Below are 11,611 nucleotides of genomic sequence, written 5' to 3'. Positions count from 1 at the left end.
TCTTGCAAAGTTAGCAGTCTTAGAACTTTTATTCTGTGATGAATGGTTTTGAAAACCGACAAGTTGAATAATTGAGACACTTACGCAACACATGGGAATCTTTATTGAAGAAACGTTTTGCCACACAGTGGCTTCATCAGTTCAATACAAAGTAGAAATGGGTAAGGAGAGGAGAAATTTGAGGTAATCAGTCCCTCAACCTGGAATTGATGTGTTCAGTCCATCACTCTTGTAGGAAGTGCAGCATAGGGCCAGAGAGGTGGCTTATATACTGCAGTCAGATGAGTCAAAGCAGGAGGAGGCGGGATCACAGTAGGACCTGCCACTAGTGTAAGTAGGTCGTCACCACCTCTCTGGCCCTATGCTGCACTTCCTACAAGAGTGATGGACTGAACACATCGACTCCAGGTTGAGGGACTGATTACCTCAAACTTCTCCTCTCCTTACCCATTTCTACTTTGTATTGGACTGATGAAGCCACTGTGTGGCAAAATGTTTCTTCAATAAAGATTCCCATGTGTTGCATAAGTGTCTCAATTCTTCAACTTGTCGGTTTTCAAAACCATTCATCACATCTGTCAGACGCTGCAACATCATGGAATCTTGGTACAAAGACTTCAACGCTTACCCAACCTTTGGACGACGACCTACTTACACTAGTGGCAGGTCCCACTGTGATCCCGCCTCCTCCTGCTTCGACTCATCTGACTGCAGTATATAAGCCACCTCTCTGGCCCTATGCTGCACTTCCTACAAGAGTGATGGACTGAACACATCGATTCCAGGTTGAGGGACTGATTACCTCAAACTTATCCTCTCCTTACCCATTTCTACTTTGTATTGGACTGATGAAGCCACTATGTAGCGAAACGTTTCTTCAATAAAGATTCCCATGTGTTGCATAAGTATCTCAATTCTTCAACTTTTATTCTATTGACTGAGTACAAAAGACTGCCCATTTACCTATTTTCAACTATACAAAAAAGTGATCAGAAATTACAAATTTGGCCAATTTCACACAAAATTCAAGAAAGGCCAATTTCAAAATAGGGGCCAGAATAAACAGTGCGGACATTCCGGGCACTAAAATAACATTTTTTTCTGTCTATTAGTCATGTCTCCAGCCCCCTCTTATATTACACTTGCTTTTCATTTTTAATTTTTATTCACACAAAAAAGAAAAGATTTACTGTTATTCAGACTACTGCATAATTGTAATAATTGTATAAATTGTCACCACATTCGTGAATGCATATCAAACCCACCAGTTGACGTGTATTGGGCACGTGACTGTGATTTGTTTACTTTTGAACGTCATCAAAAATTGAGCTCAATTTCAAGTTACTTCTACTCGGTGAACCATTCAAAATCACATCTATTTCTGTAATATATCTTCCATTCTGTCAAATGAGACCAAGAAAACGAGAATACAACCTTAACCCTTTGAGGGTCCATCACGTAGTTGTACAGCTTTGAAGCCAGGGTCCAGGCCGTAGACCTACGCCATAATTCTAGCGGCTTCAAATTTAATGCAAGAAGGCTGGTAGGCCTACATCTAAGAGAATGAGTCTGCGTGGTCAGTGTGTGCAGTAAACAAAAACTCGGGGCATCCGCATTGCATTGTGGGAATGTCATCTCAGTACGCTTTGTTCATCATGCCTGCGGCAAGGAAGCTCTCACTCCACGGCAAATTGGGACTCTCCTCTTTCCAAGTGATAGTTCTAATGCTGATGGAAGTGGATCTGAAGAGGAATTCTATGGTTTTGAACCATATGGTACAATGGTACCATATAGTACAATGTATGGTACAATGTACCATATGGTACAGGGTACAGGGACCCCAATGAAAATAAAAGTCACTCTGACTTTTTTGGGTTATCCTAGGTTCCCTACACATATGCTGCTATGTATGATAATCCATGTAACTGTATTTGTGTATACCTGAATAAACTTACCTACGATGCCACATGCGCTTGGGTAAGTTTATTCAGGTATTATCATACATATCAGCATGTGTAAAGAACCTAGGATAACCCAAAAAAGTCAGAGTGGCTTATTTCCATATAGTACCTTGTACCATATGCAATTCCAAGGGGATGCAGTACATCCCGTGGCCCTACATGTGGAATAGACAGTGAAAGTGAGGATGTGGATACAGTTGGGATGAATAGACCACATGCATCAGTAGGTGGTGGTGGTGGTGCCACAAGCATGCAGCATGCAGCACCAGCCCAGGCTGGGACCCAAGCTGCTGACTCAACAGGTCCAGGACAAAGTGCATTGTCATCCAGCCCCACACCACAACCTGCACAATCACAACCGCAACCAGCTTATGATGTCCAGTACCCACCAGCAAACGACAAGTGGGATTGGCATCATGTCTCTAAGCATAATATAAAATCATACTGGTCCACAGATGAGTAAGACACCACTGTGCATGACACCTTGTTTCAGACTTTCATAGACTGCAGCAGTTCTAGGAGCATGTCCAGTGACTGTAGATATGTAAATATATAATAGAACATTACTAATATACAACATTTTTGCATGTTTTTTGTTGTAATCATCTTGCTTCTGGGGGAGTTCAACCTAAGGCACATAAAATGGAGGAATATAGCAAATAACGTTGTAGCAGAGATAACACCAGGAGGCAACTCAGGTGAAAACTCGCACACACACACGGCCTTTTAAATCTCTGCATCAAATTCACCTTAACCCTTAAACTGTCCAAACGTAGATCTACAGTGGACCCCCGCATAGCGACCTTAATCCGTGCAAGAGGGCTGGCTGTTATGCGAAATGTTCGGTATGTGAATGAATTTTCCCCATAAGAAATAATGGAAATAAAATTAATCCGTGCAAGACACCCAAAAGTATGAAAAAAATTTTTTTTTACCAGAAAAAAATGTTAATTTTAGTACACACAAACTGAAAAAGGCATGCACAATTACATGACACTTACTTTTATTGAAGATCTGGTGATGATTGATGGGATGGGAGGAGGGGAGAGAGAGTGTTAGTGTTTAGAAGGGGAATCCCCTTCCATTAAGACTTGAGGAGGCAAGTCCTTTTCTGGGGTTACTTCCCTTCTTCTTTTAATGCCACTAGGACCAGCTTCAGAGTCACTGGACTTCTTTCGCACAACATATCTGTCCATAGTGGCCTGTACCTCTCGTTCCTTTATGATTTGTCTAAAGTGGTTCACAACATTGTCATTGTAACAGTCACCAGCACGGCTTGCAATAGCTGTGTGAGGGTGATTTTCATCAAAAAAGGTTTGCACTTCAAGCCATTTTGCACACATTTCCTTAATCTTTGAAGTAGGCAATTCCTTCAATTTCTCTCTCCCCTCCTTTGAACCAGTTTCCGCAGGTCTGGCCTCTTGCTCTTGAAGTTGATCTATCAGCTCATCAGTGGTTAGTTCTTCATTGTCCTCCTCCACCAACTCTTCCACATCATCCCCACTAACCTCCAACCCCAAGGACTTCCCCAATGCCACAATTGATTCCTCAACTGGTATACTCCTCTCAGGGTTAGCCTCAAACCCTTCAAAATCCCTTTTGTCTACACATTCTGGCCACAGTTTCTTCCAAGCAGAGTTCAAGGTTCTCTTAGTCACTCCCTCCCAAGCCTTACCTATAAGGTTTACGCAATTGAGGATATTAAAGTGATCCTTCCAAAACTCTTTTAGAGTCAATCGAGTGTCTGTGGTCACTTCAAAGCACTTTTGAAACAGAGCTTTTGTGTACAGTTTCTTGAAGTTGGAAATGACCTGCTGGTCCATGGGCTGCAGGAGAGGAGTGGTATTAGGAGGCAAAAACTTCACCTTAATGAAGCTCATGTCCCCATAAAGTCGCTCTGCCACGTCTGTAGGATGACCAGGGGCATTGTCTAACACCAGGAGGCACTTAAGTTCTAATTTCTTTTCAGTTAGGTAATCTTTGACATTGGGGGCAAATGCATGGTGTAACCAGTTATAGAAAAAGTCCCTAGTGACCCATGCCTTACTGTTTGATCTCCACAGCACACACAAATTATCCTTGAGGACATTCTTTTGCCTGAACGCTCTGGGAGTTTCAGAGTGATACACTAATAAAGGCTTAACTTTGCAATCACCACTAGCATTGGCACACATCAACAAAGTAAGCCTGTCTTTCATAGGCTTATGTCCTGGGAGTGCCTTTTCCTCCTGAGTAATGTAGGTCCTGCTTGGCATTTTCTTCCAGAACAGGCCTGTTTCATCACAGTTAAACACTTGTTCAGGTTTCAGTCCTTCAGTTTCTATGTACTCCTTGAATTCCTGCACATATTTTTCAGCCGCTTTGTGGTCCGAACTGGCAGCCTCACCATGCCGTATCACACTATGTATGCCACTACGCTTCTTAAATCTCTCAAACCAACCTTTGCTGGCCTTAAATTCACTCACATCATCACTAGTTGCAGGCCTTTTTTTAATTAAATCGTCATGCAACTTCCTAGCCTTTTCACATATGATCGCTTGAGAGACGCTATCTCCTGCTAGCTGTTTTTCATTTATCCACACCAATAAGAGTCTCTCAACATCTTCCATCACTTGCGATCTTTGTTTCGAAAACACAGTTAAACCTTTGGCAAGAACAGCTTCCTTGATTGCCGTTTTCTTGGCCACAATAGAAGAGATGGTTGATTTGGGTTTCTTGTACAACCTGACCAGGTCGGTGATACGCACTCCACTTTCATACTTATCAATGATCTCTTTCTTCATTTCTATAGGAATTCTAACCCTTATTGCTGTAGTGTTGGAACTAGAAGCTTTCTTGGGGCCCATGGTCACTTATTTTCCAGAAACAGCACCGAAAACACTGTAATAATACGAAATATTCCGATTGTATGCTTGAATGTTACCGCGGAGGCTGGCTGGTAAACAATGCCACCGGTGGAACATATGAGGCTGGCTCAGGCCGCACATTGGACGCGTCTCGGACGAAGGCCGCTGAGCGGGTTTTTGGGCGCTATGCGGGGCAAAATTTTAGCGATCAAAGCGTCCGCTATGCGGATTGTCCGTTATGCAAGGCGTCCGTTATGCGGGGGTCCACTGTACTTTCACTTGCGTAGTGCTCTGAATATTTTTTTTTTTTCTTTTTTTTTTTTTAATGAGCTCATCTTTCCCAACATCCCTGAATTTTGTCATACTGCACACACTGAGTGCACAGACCCATTCTCTCATGTCTAGGCAACTCAGGCCTATCTTGCCAAGGTTGAAAGCATGTAAAATAAAACGTAGATCTACGTTTGGACAGTTTAACCCTTTGACTGTTTCGGTCGTATACATGTATATACATCTTATGAGGTACTGTGTTTGATGTATATATACGTACTCATAAATTCTAGCGGCTTCAAATCAAGCAGGAGAAAGCTGGTAGGCCCACATGTGAGAGAATGGGTCTGTGTGCACCATATAAAAAAAAATCCTGGAGCACACAGTGCATGAGAAAAAAACTGATCTTTTTTTTTTAATTAAAATGGCGACTTTGTGGTCTATTATCATATAGTATTTATGGTTGTATTCTCGTTTCCTTGGTCTCATTTGATAGAGTGGAAAACATATTATAGAAATAGAGTTTTGATTGGTTTTTACTATAAAAAGAACCTGGAAATGGAGCTCAAAGTAGGGAAAATGTTTGATTTTTGCCGATGTTCAAAAGTAAACAAATGATGTCATTGTCCAATAAATGTCCAACTAGCCATTCTAATATGCAGTCATGAATGGGTTGACATTATTTGTACAATTATTACAATATTGCAGTAGTCTGCATAACAGTAAATCTTCTATTTTTTGTTTGAATAAAAATTCAAAATAGAAAGCAAGAGTAATATCAGAGGGGCCTGGAGACGTGGCTGATGAACAAAGAAAATGTTATTTTAGAGCCAATGTCTGCATTGTTTATTCTGAACCTTATTTTGAAATTGTTATATTTTTTAATTTTCGTGAAATTGGCCAAATTGCAAATTTCTGACCACGTTATTGGGTAGTTGAAATCGGTAAATAGGCAGTTTCTTGTACTCTATCAATAGAAAAAAACGGAGTTCTAAAGAAATAGCTATGAGTTTGGTCGACTGGAACAATGGAATTAGCCGAAAATAGGGCTCAAAGTGGGCGAGATTGCCGATTTATAAATATCGCCAAGGTCGCTAACTTTGCGAGAGAGTAATTTTTTTTTTTTTTTGTGTGTCATTACAATTGGAAAAAGATTCTCTATCATTTCATAAGAAAAATATTTTTTTTTTTTTTTTAAATTTTGCAACACCAGGATTGGGGGTTGCAACAGTCAAGGGGTTAAGGGTTAAACAGAGAATAATAGAGCCTACAAGATAGGAGAATACACTGGACCTCAGTTTTACTAACAATGATGATCTGATTCGAAATGTCACCACATCAAATGCAATACAGTGGACCCCCGGTTAACGATATTTTTTCACTCCAGAAGTATGTTCAGGTGCCAGTACTGACCGAATTTGTTCCCATAAGAAATATTGTGAAGTAGATTAGTCCATTTCAGACCCCCAAACATACACGTACAAATGCACTTACATAAATACACTTACATAATTGGTCGCATTCGGAGGTAATCGTTATGCGGGGGTCCACTGTATACTCAGATCACAACATAATAGAGGTTCAGACCTGTATGCACGGGGCCCCAGACTGACAAAATGTGATCAGTCAAGAGGGAACCTTCACCAAATTCAACTTCAATACCAAAAACATTAAGTGGAACCAAGTAAACCAAACCCTAAATGATATAAACTGGGAAGATAGCCTAAGCAACACAGATCCCAACCTACATCTAGAGCAGATTAACTCTGTGGCACTTGAGGTATGCTCAAGGCATGTTCCTTTAAGGAAAAGGAGGAGGAGATGTAAACTAGAAAGAGAAAGGTGCTCCCTATACAGGCGACAGCAAAGAATAACAGAGCTGCTAAAAGAGACCAATATACCTGCAATACGTAGGGAGAGACTGGTCAGAGAAATAGCAAACATCGAACTAAAGTTAAGGAATCTTACAGGAGTCAAGAAACATGGGAAGAACTAAAAGCCATAAATGAAATGGAAAGGAAATGAGTGAGCTACTCAATTCCCAGTATGACTTGGTTTTTAGCGAGCCACTAACCAGACTGAGAGTCGAAGACCCAAATGAATTTTTTATGAGAGAGAGACAGTATTTGGTAGACACAAACCTATGTGACATTATCCTGATGCCGAATGCCTTCGAAAAGGTGATAAATGACATGCCCATGCACTCTGCCCCAGGCCCAGACTCATGGAACTCCGTGTTCATCAAGAATTGCAAGAAGCCCCAATCACATGCTCTTAGCATCCTATGGAGAGGGAGCATGGACACGGGTCGTCCCATAGCTGCTAAAAACAACAGACATATTCCCACTCTACAAAGGGGGCAGTAAAGCAATAGCAAAGAACTACAGACTGATAGTGCTAATGTCCCATATAAAAATCTTTGAAAGGGTTCTGAGAAGCAAGATCACCACCCATCTAGATACCCATTAGTTACACAACCCAGGGCAACACAGGTTTAGAGCAGGTCACTCCTGCCTATCCCAGCTACTGGATCACTATGACAAGGTCCTGGATGCTGAAAAGGATAAACAAAATGCAGATGTACTATACACAGACTTTGCAAAAGCCTTTGGCAAGTGTGACCACGGTGTAATAGCACATAAAATACGTGATAAAGGAATAACAGGAAAAGTTGGTAGATGGATCTATAACTTTCTGACAAATAAAACACAAAGAGTAAACAGAGTAAAGTCATAGGCAGCTACAATAAAAAGCTCTGTTCCACAAGGCACAGTACTTGCTCTCATCCTATTCCTCATCCTCATATTTGACATACACAGAGATGTAAGCCATAGCTCCGTGTCTTCCTTTGCAGATGACACTCAAATTGCCATGACAGTGACCTCCATCGAAGACACTGCAAGTATCCAAGTGGATATCAACCAAATCTTCAAATGGGCCACTCAAAACAATATGAAGTTCAACGAAGAGAAATTTCAACTATTCAGATATGGAAAACTTGAGGAAATTAAAACTATATCAGGGTATACAACAAATTCTAACCATACAATAGAGGGAAAAAGTAATGTGAAGGACCTGGGAGTGATAATGTTAGAGCATCTCACCTTCAAAGATCACAACAAGTATCTACCACATCTGCTAGAAAAATGATAGGATATATAATGAGATCCTTCAAAACTAGGGATGCCAAGTCCATGATGATTCTCTTCAAATCGCTTGTTCTCTAGGCTGGAATACTGCTGTACACTAACTGCCCCTTTCAAGGCAGGCAAAATTGCTGACCTGGAAAGTGTACGAAGAACTTTCATGGCACACATAATTATGATAAAGCACTTAAATTACTGGGAATGGTTGAAGTCCCATGATTTGTATTCCCTAGAAAGCAGGTGAGAGAGAAACATGATAATATACACTTGGAAAATCCTAGAGGGATTAGTACCAAACTTGCACATGATAATCACTCCCTATGAAAGCAAAGGACTCGGTAGGAGATGCAACATTCTCTCACTGAAAAGCAGGGACACCACGAATACACTGAGAGACCACACAATAAGTGCCAGAGGCCCAAGACTGTTCAACTTCCTCCCAGCCTATATAAAGTGTGATTACCAATACGTAGACCCCTCGCTGTCTTCAAGAAGGCACTGAAGAGGCACCTAAAGTCAGTACCTGACCAGCCGGGCTGTGGTTCGTACGTCAATTTGCATGCGGCCAGCAGTAACAGCCTGGTTGATCAGACCCTGATCCACTACGAGGCCTGGTCTCGGATTGGGCCACAGGGGCATTGACCCCCAAAACCCTCTCCAGGTATATTCCAGGCCTATTCTTGATAAAACTTAACTCTCAAGTGTTTTGATTCTCTATGTTTATCATTTGTTTTATTTGATTTGACTGTTTTGTTTTACCTAATCATAGGTAACCACCTTGTCATAGTAGATTATGAGCTCCATTTATGCCTTTTTCCATACTGGCTATGGTTTCCCAAACCAGAGGGAAGTTGTCATGACTGACAAAGACAGATTTAGAGTTGCCTCCATGTAAAAATAAATAAAAATAAAATTATATTTCTCTGCTAAAGTTACAATGCATGTTTACATTTCATAATTTGATTGGTACAAAGAAAGCCACTATCATGCCTAGGTATTTTGGGCAGACTTAACCTAATACAGTGGTCCCCCGGTTTACGATATTATTTCATTCCAGAAGTATGTTCAGGTGCCATTACTGAACGAATTTGTTCCCATAAGGAATATTGTGAATTAGATTAGTCCATTTCAGACTCCCAAACATACACGTACAAACGCACTTAACATAAATACACTTACATAATTTGTCGCATTGGGAGCTGATCGTAAACTGGGGGTCCACTGTACTGTACTTATAGACTGCTTAAATCTAAACAGGTGAAGAGTGGTTTACCTGGAGTTTACCTGGAGAGAGTTCCGGGGGTCAACGCCCCCGCGGCCCGGTCTGTGACCAGGCCTCCTGGTGGATCAGAGCCTGATCAACCAGGCTGTTGCTGCTGGCTGCACGCAAACCAACGTACGAGCCTGCCTCTATAGGCTTATCACTTCATTTACAAATTCACCTGTTTTCAAATGACACTTTAGCCTTTATCATCAATATACTAGGGAGCCACTGTAGTATACACTATACACTATGTATACTCAATGTTATCAGGGAGACTTTCTTTCCTCTGACACGAAAAGTTCAATTATTATTATTTTTTTCACACGGGACACAGGCCTATGGTAGAATACAATATTCAATATTTTACTCTATTATTAATATGAGGTAGTACAATTTATGATATAAACATATATTTTTAAGTTTGTAATACTGGACGAGTTAAGTGATTTGTTTACTCTGGAATATCAGCAGTAATCAAATATTTCTGCTATTTTGAGCTCAATTTCAAGCTATTTTCAGTCCTAAAACTAATCAGACTCATCTCTATTTTTGTAATATATGTTCCATTTTATCAAATGAGACTAAGAAACTGTGAATACAACTATAAAAACCTTACAAAAATATACCACTGCATGCTGCAGGATTTTGTTTTATGTGGTGCACACTTACCACATAGACCCATTCTCTCGTATCTTGGCCCAGATTTACTATTCACAGCTTATCTGAGTGAGCTGAGTTCATAGCTTAGTTCTGCAGCACTGACCCAGAGCTCAAAACTATAGAACTATGACACTAATCCTCAAAGGGGTTAAAATAGGACTTAGTGGATGAAATCGCCAGTGTGTAAATTGCACCAACACCTCTAACTGTGCACCTGCTTTTGGTGTCATTACCTTCCTGGAGTTTACCTGGAGAGAGTTCCGGGGGTCAACGCCCCCATGGCCCGGTCTGTGACCAGGCCTCCTGGTGGATCAGAGCCTGATCAACCAGGCTGTTACTGCTGGCTGCACGCAATCCAACGTACGAGCCACAGCCTGGCTGGTCAGGTACCGACTTTAGGTGCTTGTCCAGTGCCTGCTTGAAGACAGCCAGGGGTCTATTGGTAATCCCCCTTATGTATGCTGGGAGGCAGTTGAACAGTCTCGGGCCCCTGACACTTATTGTATTGTCTCTTAACGTGCTATTGACACCCCTGCTTTTCATTGGGGGGATGTTGCATCGTCTGCAGAGTCTTTTGCTTTTGTTGTGAGTAATTTTCGTGTGCAAGTTCGGTACTAGTCCCTCTAAGATTTTCCAGGTGTATATAATCATGTATCTCTCCTGCCTGCATTCCAGGGAGTACAGGTTCAGGAACTTCAAGTGCTCCCAGTAATTGAGATGTTTTATCTCCATTATGCGTGCCGTGAAGGTTCTCTGTACATTTTCTAGGTCAGCAATTTCACCTGCCTTGAAAGGTGCTGTTAGTGTGCAGCAATATTCCAGCCTAGATAGAACAAGCGACCTGAAGAGTGTCATCGTGGGCTTGGCATCCCTAGTTCTGAAGGTTCTCATTATCCATCCTGTCATTTTTCTAGCAGATGCAATTGATACAATGATACAATGTTCTGAAAAAGGTCCTCTACAATTTCAGAAGAAAAAATATTAATTTGGGAAGTTTGGACAGTGTTAAGATCAAACTAGCTGGCATTTCTGAATGCCATCACTGGCAGGATTGAGCTTTTTCTTCAGAACTTGGCCTGGCACTATCATGCAACAGTGATACTGTTCTCTGTGATCCATTAACAAGTCACACACAAGTGTGAAAAGAAGGGAGCCAGCATATGTGTGAGAAGGGTGAGGGGGCAAGGCCAGGAGTAGTACAGTGGGAGGAGGTTGTAGTATAATTATTATATTAGTAGTAGAAGTACTGCAACAGTGGCAGAGATGGCAATAAAAAGGTAGTAATGGTAGTGAAACAAGGATCAGAGAGGGGATTGTTAGTGAATAGTGGAGGTAGTTTAAGAACATGAGAAAAAAGAAAAAGGAAGACTTCAGGAGAGCTAATGGCCCATGAGGGTAGGACAAAAACCCAGGGAAGAAAACCCATAGGATGGAACCTCTAGGCAGAAGAAAAGAAAGGGAAAG

The 11,611-nt window shown here is 41.3% G+C and overlaps 1 protein-coding gene across 1 annotated transcript in view; it reads left to right on the top strand.

Moving 5' to 3' along the window:
- The window catches only part of LOC128688417 (uncharacterized), a gene marked incomplete at its 5' end in the record, with an annotated part of 66,927 nt that overhangs the window by 34,213 nt on the left and 21,103 nt on the right, over positions 1-11,611 (top strand).

The sequence above is a fragment of the Cherax quadricarinatus genome, chromosome 19 (genome assembly GCF_038502225.1).
Source record: "Cherax quadricarinatus isolate ZL_2023a chromosome 19, ASM3850222v1, whole genome shotgun sequence".
Lineage (NCBI taxonomy): Eukaryota > Metazoa > Arthropoda > Malacostraca > Decapoda > Parastacidae > Cherax > Cherax quadricarinatus.
The sequence above is the reverse complement of the archived record's forward strand: the minus strand, read 5'-3'. Positions and strand labels throughout refer to the sequence as shown.